Source organism: Neophocaena asiaeorientalis, unplaced genomic scaffold (assembly GCF_003031525.2).
Source record: "Neophocaena asiaeorientalis asiaeorientalis breed wild unplaced genomic scaffold, Neophocaena_asiaeorientalis_V1.1 scaffold254, whole genome shotgun sequence".
Lineage (NCBI taxonomy): Eukaryota > Metazoa > Chordata > Mammalia > Artiodactyla > Phocoenidae > Neophocaena > Neophocaena asiaeorientalis.
The window spans coordinates 6,944,346-6,952,765 of record NW_020174705.1 but is presented as its reverse complement, the minus strand read 5'-3'; positions in this window follow the sequence as shown (position 1 = coordinate 6,952,765).

Below are 8,420 nucleotides of genomic sequence, written 5' to 3'. Positions count from 1 at the left end.
GGAGAGATTACTGCATAGCTGCTTATGGCAGTAGAATCGATTCTAGCCAAGGAGTCGTGCGTGAGCAAAGCAAGTGAGTGACAGAGCTTAAAGTCTAACAGGAAATTCTGTTGCCATGGGGGGTGGGGCGGGAAACTGAAGCAGGGACTAAAATGAATGGACTGGATGGTTATGGGATTGGGAAAGGGAGTGTGAATGATCAGTGTGACTTAAGGCTATTGAGTCAGGGTACGGAGTCGACTTAATGCCAGGTATTTTTCCAGCCAGAACAGATGCTGACTTTGCGGGTTCTTATATCTTTCTGGACCCTGTCTTCATCTCCATGGTGTCCCCCCAACACTCAGCATAGCGCCTGGCCAACAATATCACTCAGGCTTCATCCCTGCTCCTGCCTGACTGGGAGCATCATTCACACATGCGCAGAGGGAGCTGGAAATCCTAGACTTGAAATGAACTCATGGGATTTCCCTGGCAGTCCAGTGGTTAAGACTCTGCTCTTCCACAGCAGGGGCGCGGATTCAATCCCTTGTCGGGGAACTAAGATCTCACATGATGCCCAGCACGGCCCCAAAAAACAAAACGAAACAAAACCAAAAACGAACTCATTCTGCAGCGGACTTCTGAGCATGACCATCAGCTTCTCGGCTGAGTTTCTTCATTCGCAGAATTTGTGAAACTTTCCTCCTTGTGCACTTGGCACGGGGGCTGTGCAGAAAGACAGAACCGTGCTCCTTACACGGCAGCCATCTCGGTCAAGGCCAGCGTGGCGGGAGGCGGGTCTCAATATTGAAACGTCTTTGAAGTCTTGTACTTAATTTTTTTTAAAAAATCACACAATTCTGAAGAATAATCCTTTCCCCAAACTGCAGTCTTTTATTTTACTCAGTGTGATTCTTCTCTTAATTGAATTTTTAACGTGCCATTTTAGTTACTGGGCAAAATATATAACCTTCATCTTATAATCCTTGGAGAAAGTCATTCTGGACCCAAAAAGTAAATTCATTTCCTTATTTCGGTTTTAGAAAAATAGTAGAGACCTTACTCTGGCACATTGCTGAGGTACATTTGAATCTTCATGATTACTAGTCAGCATGTTCTCCTGGTCATATACAGTAGCACCACTGGTGGCAGCAGTGGTAAAGCTGGGGAGAGTGAGACATTGCATCCTGGGAATTTTATATATATATATATATCACATTTAAAAACACACAACGAATTCTTCAGTTCTTCAAAATGTTATGTTCTCTTCATGCACACTTGACATTGGCTAATAAGTGTCCTCAAGTCTCCTGTTTTCAGCGTTTCGGACTGAGGTTTGCTGAGCATGTCTGACACATCTACAGATGCCAGCCAAAAGCTGTAGGAGGTTGGCATAAGAGTTTCAGGTCCCCTGCCCATGACACTCAATGAAGGGAGCTGAATGAAACTCTTCCAAGCATGGTGATACTAATGCTACTGTATCCCAGGGTTTTTTTTGTAATTTAATTTTATTTATTTTTTTATACAGCAGGTTCTTATTACTTATCCAGTTTATACATATTAGTGTATATATGTCAATCCCAATCTATCCCAGTTTTTTAACATAAAAGAAGTGTTAAGCTTATTTTGCTCTGTAAGTAAAAAATGTATATATTGTATAAACAGCCTTTTAGCTCAAAATGTTGAGTCATTTAGATGTGACCTGACATGAATCACTCTTTACAGAAAACTTAGGAAAACCTAGAATACACACAGCAAGATTTTATATCCATGTTTATCAAAGTGAGAGAATTTATATTCTCACAACCGAGAGTGAATATATCTTGAGTTTTACCCCCAAGTTCTTATTTGACTTTTTAAAAAAATAGGTCATTTTTAGTCACTTTAATCAGAATTTTAAATGTACACGTTACATACAAAATTATAATATCTAATGGAGTAATTGCTCTTTTGCTATATTCTCCAAGACACTCTTAACACGAGATGCCCCCAGCTTTGATGTTTCATTTCGTACATCTTGTTTTTGCTCATCCCTGACTGGGCAAAGTTTTCCCAAATAATTTTGGGAAACAAAAATATATTTAAAAAATTGACAATTCTTTTCCCTGTGCTTTCTATGTAAGAATTATTCTCCTGTGGGCTCTGCTTGTACAAGAACTGTGAAAACAATACTTAGTCTTCTCTCTTCAATTACAAAGCCAGTTGATGTTTCTTACATTTTTATTTTAAACGTTTTATTATAAATAGTCATAAGAATACCTTATTTCCCTAGCTGTCATCTTCTCAATGTTTTTAAACTCACCAATATCAATTTAATTAAAGATATCATATGTTGTAAAAAAATAAAATAAATTAAAAAATCACACAATTCTGTATTCTGCTCCATAATATATTCAAGTTTGTTTCAATAAAAAAATCATGTTGTTTCTCCCCCAAATTGAGTACAGTGGATACTCCAGGAAAACGTCTTCCCTCCCAGATCTTCACATGCCTCCTGGTACGTGTGTGCCCCAGTTTTAAAAAGCCCTTTGAAAAGAATAAAGCAGAAATAAAAGAAAACTATAAAGCACTGAACAAGTGCAGGGCATCCTTAGAGTTCTTATTTATTAATAAATGATTGTTTTGAATAATTAATGCCAATCAAACCCGCTTAAATGGCCCAAATCCCTTAGGAGTTAGAGGCCGCCTCAGCCACAGCGAATGGAAAGAACATCTCCATTCCTGACTCAGCCCCGCTGAACATTTTGTTTTTCTCCAGCGCTGCTGGCTCTCACATTGGGGTTCATTTTCCATAGCACCTGATGGGGCTGGAAACAAACAAAACCCAAACACACACAGGACAGCAGCCAGAGCAAAAACAACCACCAGCACAACTGCACTTACTATGTGTGTAACGTGCTGCTCAGTGTTTTTCAAGCCTGACCTCATTCTTCTGCACGAAAGTCCCATGGTGGGTATCAGATGCCATTTGCAGAAGGGAGGTTAGTTGTTCTTCCAAGGGCACACAGTGAGGGGGAAAAGGGAGCAGGGTTGAAGGGCAGGTCTAAAGTAGAGGTCTGCAGACTGCAAACTACATCCTGTGGATCAAATCTGGCCCACCACCAGGTTTTTTAAATAAAGTTTTATTGGAACACAGCCATGCCTGTTCATTTACATACTGCCCATGGCAACTTTCAGTCCACAATGGCAGCAATGATTTGTTGCAATGGAGATTGTATGGTGCACAAAGTATAAATATTTACCCTCTGACTCCTTACAGGAAAAGTTGCCAGACCCCCTTCTCATTATTCATCACCATCCTGATTTTATATATTCTTTTTCAGATACTTTTCCCTTATAGATCATTACAAGATATTGAGTATAGTTCTCTGTGCTATACAGTAGGTCCTTGCTGGTTATCTATTTTATATATAGTAGTGTGTATATGTTAATCTGAAACTCCTAATTTATACTTCCCCCTACCTTTCCCTTTTAGCAACCGTAAGTTTGTTTTCTATGCCTGTGAGCCTATTGCTGTTTTGTAAATAAGTTCATTTGTATCATTTTTTGTTTTTATTTTATTTTTATTTTATTTTTTAATAGATCTTTATTGGAGTATAATTGCTTCACAATACTGTGTTAGTTTCTATTGCACAACAAAGGAAATCAGCCATGTGCGTACACATGTCCCCATATCCCCTCCCTCCCATCCTCCCTATCCCACCCCTCTAGGTCATCACAAAGCACCAAGCAGATCTCCCTGTGCTATGCTGCTGCTTCCCACAAAACAACTATTTTACATTCGGTAGTGTATATATGTCGATGCTACTCTCACTTCACCCCAGCTTTGCCCTCCCACCCCAAGTCATCAAGTCCATTCTCTATGTCTACCTCTTTATTCCTGCCTTGCAACTATGTTCATCAGTACCATTATTATTATTTTTTTAGATTCCATATATATGTGTTAGCATATGGTATTTGTTTTTCTCTTTCTGGCTTACTTCATTCTGTATGACAGACTCTATGTCCATCCACCTCACTACAAATAACTCAGTTTCGTTTCTTTTTATGGCTGAGTAATATTCCATTGTATATATGTACCACATTTTCTTTATCCGTTCATCAGTTGATGGACATTTAGGTTGGTTCCATGTCCTGGCTATTGTAAATAGTGCTGTAATGAACATTGTGGTGCATGTCTCGTTTTGAATTATGGTATATCTCTCCATCTGTTTGTATCACCTTTAGTTTCTTTCAAACAACCCAATCCAAAAATAGGCAGAAGACCTAAATAGACATTTCTCCAAAGAAGATATACAGATGGCCAAGAAGCACATGAAAAGCTGCTCAACATCACTAATTATTAGAGAAATGCAAATCAAAACTACAATGAGGTATCACCTCACACCAGTTAGAATGGACATCATCAGAAAATCTACACACAACAAATGCTGGAGAGGGTGTGGAGAAAAGGAAACCCTCTCGCACTGTTGGTGGGAATGTAAATTGATACAGCCACTATGGAGAACAGTATGGAGGTTCCTTAAAGAACTAAAAATAGGATTACCATATGACCCAGCAATCCCACTACTGGGCGTATATTGATTCTATGATTCTCCCAGTTGGTCTTGTGTGTCTGTCCCTCAGGCTACAACAGCTTTCTGTACCTGCTCCAGTTCTGGCCCTGATTACACCATCTTGCAACTGTGGATTTACTTCTCTGAGCTCCCACTAGACTGAGAATTCTTTGAGGACAGATATTGTCTTACTCCTTCATGTCCTATTTCTCCAAATTAGCCCAACATCTGGCCCAGGGTGTCTGTAACACTGAGAGTGCATTTGGCTGTTGGTAACAACTCCTGATCAATGATGGCTGAGAGCAAACAGCATCCCATGTTTACATAAATGGAAGTCCAGTGCTAGATGGTCCCAGCATTGGTTCAGGCTCTCAGCAATGTCATCTAAGATGCAGTCTTCTGCAGTCCTTCCATTTTGTCATCTTCTATACTGGGGAGGTCTCTCTTCATGGCCACGAGGTGGATGTCTCAGCTCTGGACATCATATCCTCATATGGTGACTTCCGAAGAGTAGAAGAAGGATAAAGAGGTGCCACAAAAGGCTCCTACACGTGTGGCTCTTCTTACCTTGCTGGGGGTTACTTCCTAGAAGCCATCGCCAGGTAAGTTTTCTTTATATCATATAGGCCAGAACAAGGTTATGTGCCCTCTGCGAAACCAATCTCTGGAAAAGGGGAATCTTTCGATGGTGACTGGCTTACAAGAGTGATAGCTTATTGATGGTAATCCCAAATGTCGATTTACTCCATAAATTCTGTATGTAGGGGGCAATTTATATTCAAAGAACCATTGTCATTAATAAAAGATGGGGGCTTCCTGGCCCACTTTCACAAGGGGGTAATTTCCTGGTTGAAGGGAGGTGGGAAAAGCTACATTATTCAATACCCCACCCTCGCCCACCACACCAGAGAGAGTATAAGAGAACGTACTGGAACCACACACACTACTGAGGCCACCACTGACCACACTGGCACCCTGATGCTTCCAGAACAGATTTTAGTTCTCCTAGGTTCAATGACCAATTATTGAGAAGCTACTAAGTGCCATTCCAGCTTCAGACACTGGGGGTTAGAGGTGACAACAGGACAGAGGGCTGCCCTTCATGAAGCTTATATCAAGGGGAGGTCAAAGTGGACGGTGGACAAAGAAGATGAAGGAACTTACTAGCTGTTGAGGTTTGTGTTCTGTGGTTCATTCATTCATTCATCAAATATTTATTGCAAACCTACTATGTGCCAACCACTATTACCCATGTTGGTTGGAGATCCAGCAATTTGAATAAGACAGAAAGGATCTCTGCTTCCTTGACGTTTATATTCTACACGGGGAGACAGATGATAAAGATGGAAAGATAAAAAGAAGAAAAGGACATCTAGGAATAATTGCTGCTAATAAACAGGGTAAGGGATGGAAAGTGAATGGGAGAACATCCAGTAACATGAAGGTGTGTGTGTTTGTGCACTCAGAGGAGAGGGGAAAGGACTAGAAGGAGGGAGTAATTTTGCCTGTTCAAGGCATGTCCAGGGGGAACTGATGGGAGTGAGTCAAGGAGACAGTCCAGGGACAAGGTGACATTATGGAGGAAGTCGGGACTTTGGAGGTCACGCTAAGGAACTCTGTAAAAATACATTTTCCCTGCCTACTCTTGTGTTGGCATAAACGACATGGATAAGAAATGCACAAAATCCTTCAAACAGCAGTTGTGGGGCTTGCTTGAGCACATTATTTGTTATTATGTTATTTGAATTGTAGGATGCAGTGAGCATAAATACTGCTGTTTGCACAGCCTTATTTGCTTGGTATACTGTGGTCCTGGTTAATGCAGGCGTCTGTGCAATCTTCCTGTGTTCTGTGGTTTCCCGAGAGAAGCACCATTGTGGATTCAATAAAGCTAGCAATAAAGGCCATATTAATAATGCATGTGGAGCTATATATGTCTATTTATAAGGTGCAGAATTGCAGTCCAAATGCATCCTTTCTCTCTCCTCAGATGAATGTAAGTGGCCCCAACTATGTTAGATGAGGTTTCTCTCCCAACTCGACACTCCTTTTCACCACACTGCATATTAAGAGCTGAGCTAAGTGCTATTCCAGCCCGGGGACCACTGCATACACATTACCCCTTGGATCTGGGCTGATTATTTATGCAGGAAATAGGAGATAAAGCATGCCTAGAAACATGCTATGATTCACCACTGAAAAGAGGAAAAAGTAGCTGGGAAATCATATGAATGAGGAGATGAATAAGCTTTCTTGGAAGGCATTCTTTACATGAGAAGAGTTCAGTGAGGCAGGAGAATGCAGGAGAAAAGGCATCTGATGCGTGATGTGCACCTACTATGAGTTGGAGAATATGCTAGGATATAAGTGTGTGCATGCGTGTGGTCTGTGTGTGTGTGTGTTATAAACTGAATGTTTGCATCTCCCCCAAATTCATATGTTGAAACTTAATCTCCAGTGTGAAGGTAACTGGAGATGGAGCCTTTGGGATGTAATTAGATGATGAGGATGGAGCCCTCATGAATGAGATCAGTGCCCTTATAAAAGAGAGCTTCCTCATCCTTTCCACCATGTGAGGACACAGAAAGAGGATGACTTCCTATGAACCAGGATGTGGGTCCCCACTAGACACTAAATCTGCTGGAGCCTTGATCTTGCATTTCCAGCCTCCAGAAATGTGAGAAATAAATTTCTGTTGTTTATAAGCCACCCAATATACTGTATTCTTTTATAGCATCCCAAATGGACTAAGAAAAAATATATATAATTTTTTTTCCACATAATAACAGAAACACTCAGGACATTGACTTAAAGGGGACAATTATCATTTATGGAAAACTACTATGTGCTAGACAGTTCTATATACATTGTTTCATTTCCGTGACTCCTCAAACCCAACCCATAATGCCATTAATCAGTCAGGATACACTAAGTACTGCTGCTGTAACAAGTGACCCCATAGTCTCTGTGGCTACTAATAACAGAGGCTTATCTCTCAAACATGCTACATACTCACTGTGGGTCACATGTCTCTCTGCTCCATGACAGCTTCACTCTGGGACCCAGACAGTTGGAGCAGAATCTACCTGGAGCATTGCTGGTCCTTGTGGCTAAAGGAAAAGTCTACCTGGTGAGCCACACAGGGACTATGAAAGCTTCTACCTGGAATCGACATGCCTCTGTTCACATTTAATTGACCAGAGCAAGTCACATGACCAAGCCTGAGCTCAAGAGGGCAAGCATGTTTGATCTTCATAACAGCCTCCTCACAGGTATCCCTGCCTCTGGTCAGAATGATAACCTTTCCAAAGTGCAAATCCAGCCCTGCTTCTTGTATTCAAACTTTTAATTTTTTCTCCCCTTCGATTATCCCACTCAGAAGTGATTAACGAAACACCTACTATGTGCAAGCACTTAGCAGGCTTTTGGAGCATGGTAATCAATCTCACTACCTCTTATGGGGTTTATAGCCTGGAGGGGGAGACCAAATTTAGCCAATGATGCAGGAATGTGTAAAATGGCAATCGCAATAAATTCTACAAAGGAGAGATACCAGTGCTATGGGATAAAGTCCAAACTCATAAAGGATGCATCACAGTGGGCTGTTATTTTTGCACTGGGCTTTTCTCTCTCCGTCACGAACCACAAAATTCTGTAGAGCAGGAAGTGTGCCTTCTTCATAACTTCATATTCTGATACTTCCCTAGAGCCTGTTACATAATAGGAGCACATGATTCCTTGTTGGTTGATTGAGTGGATAAATAAATAAACCATGTATTTTATTCTGTGAATTATACTTGTTTATATTTCTAAACCTGGGGTCAAATGGGTGAGATACCTAGCGAGGGGGATGAAAAGAAAGGTAAATAATGCTTCAACACATGG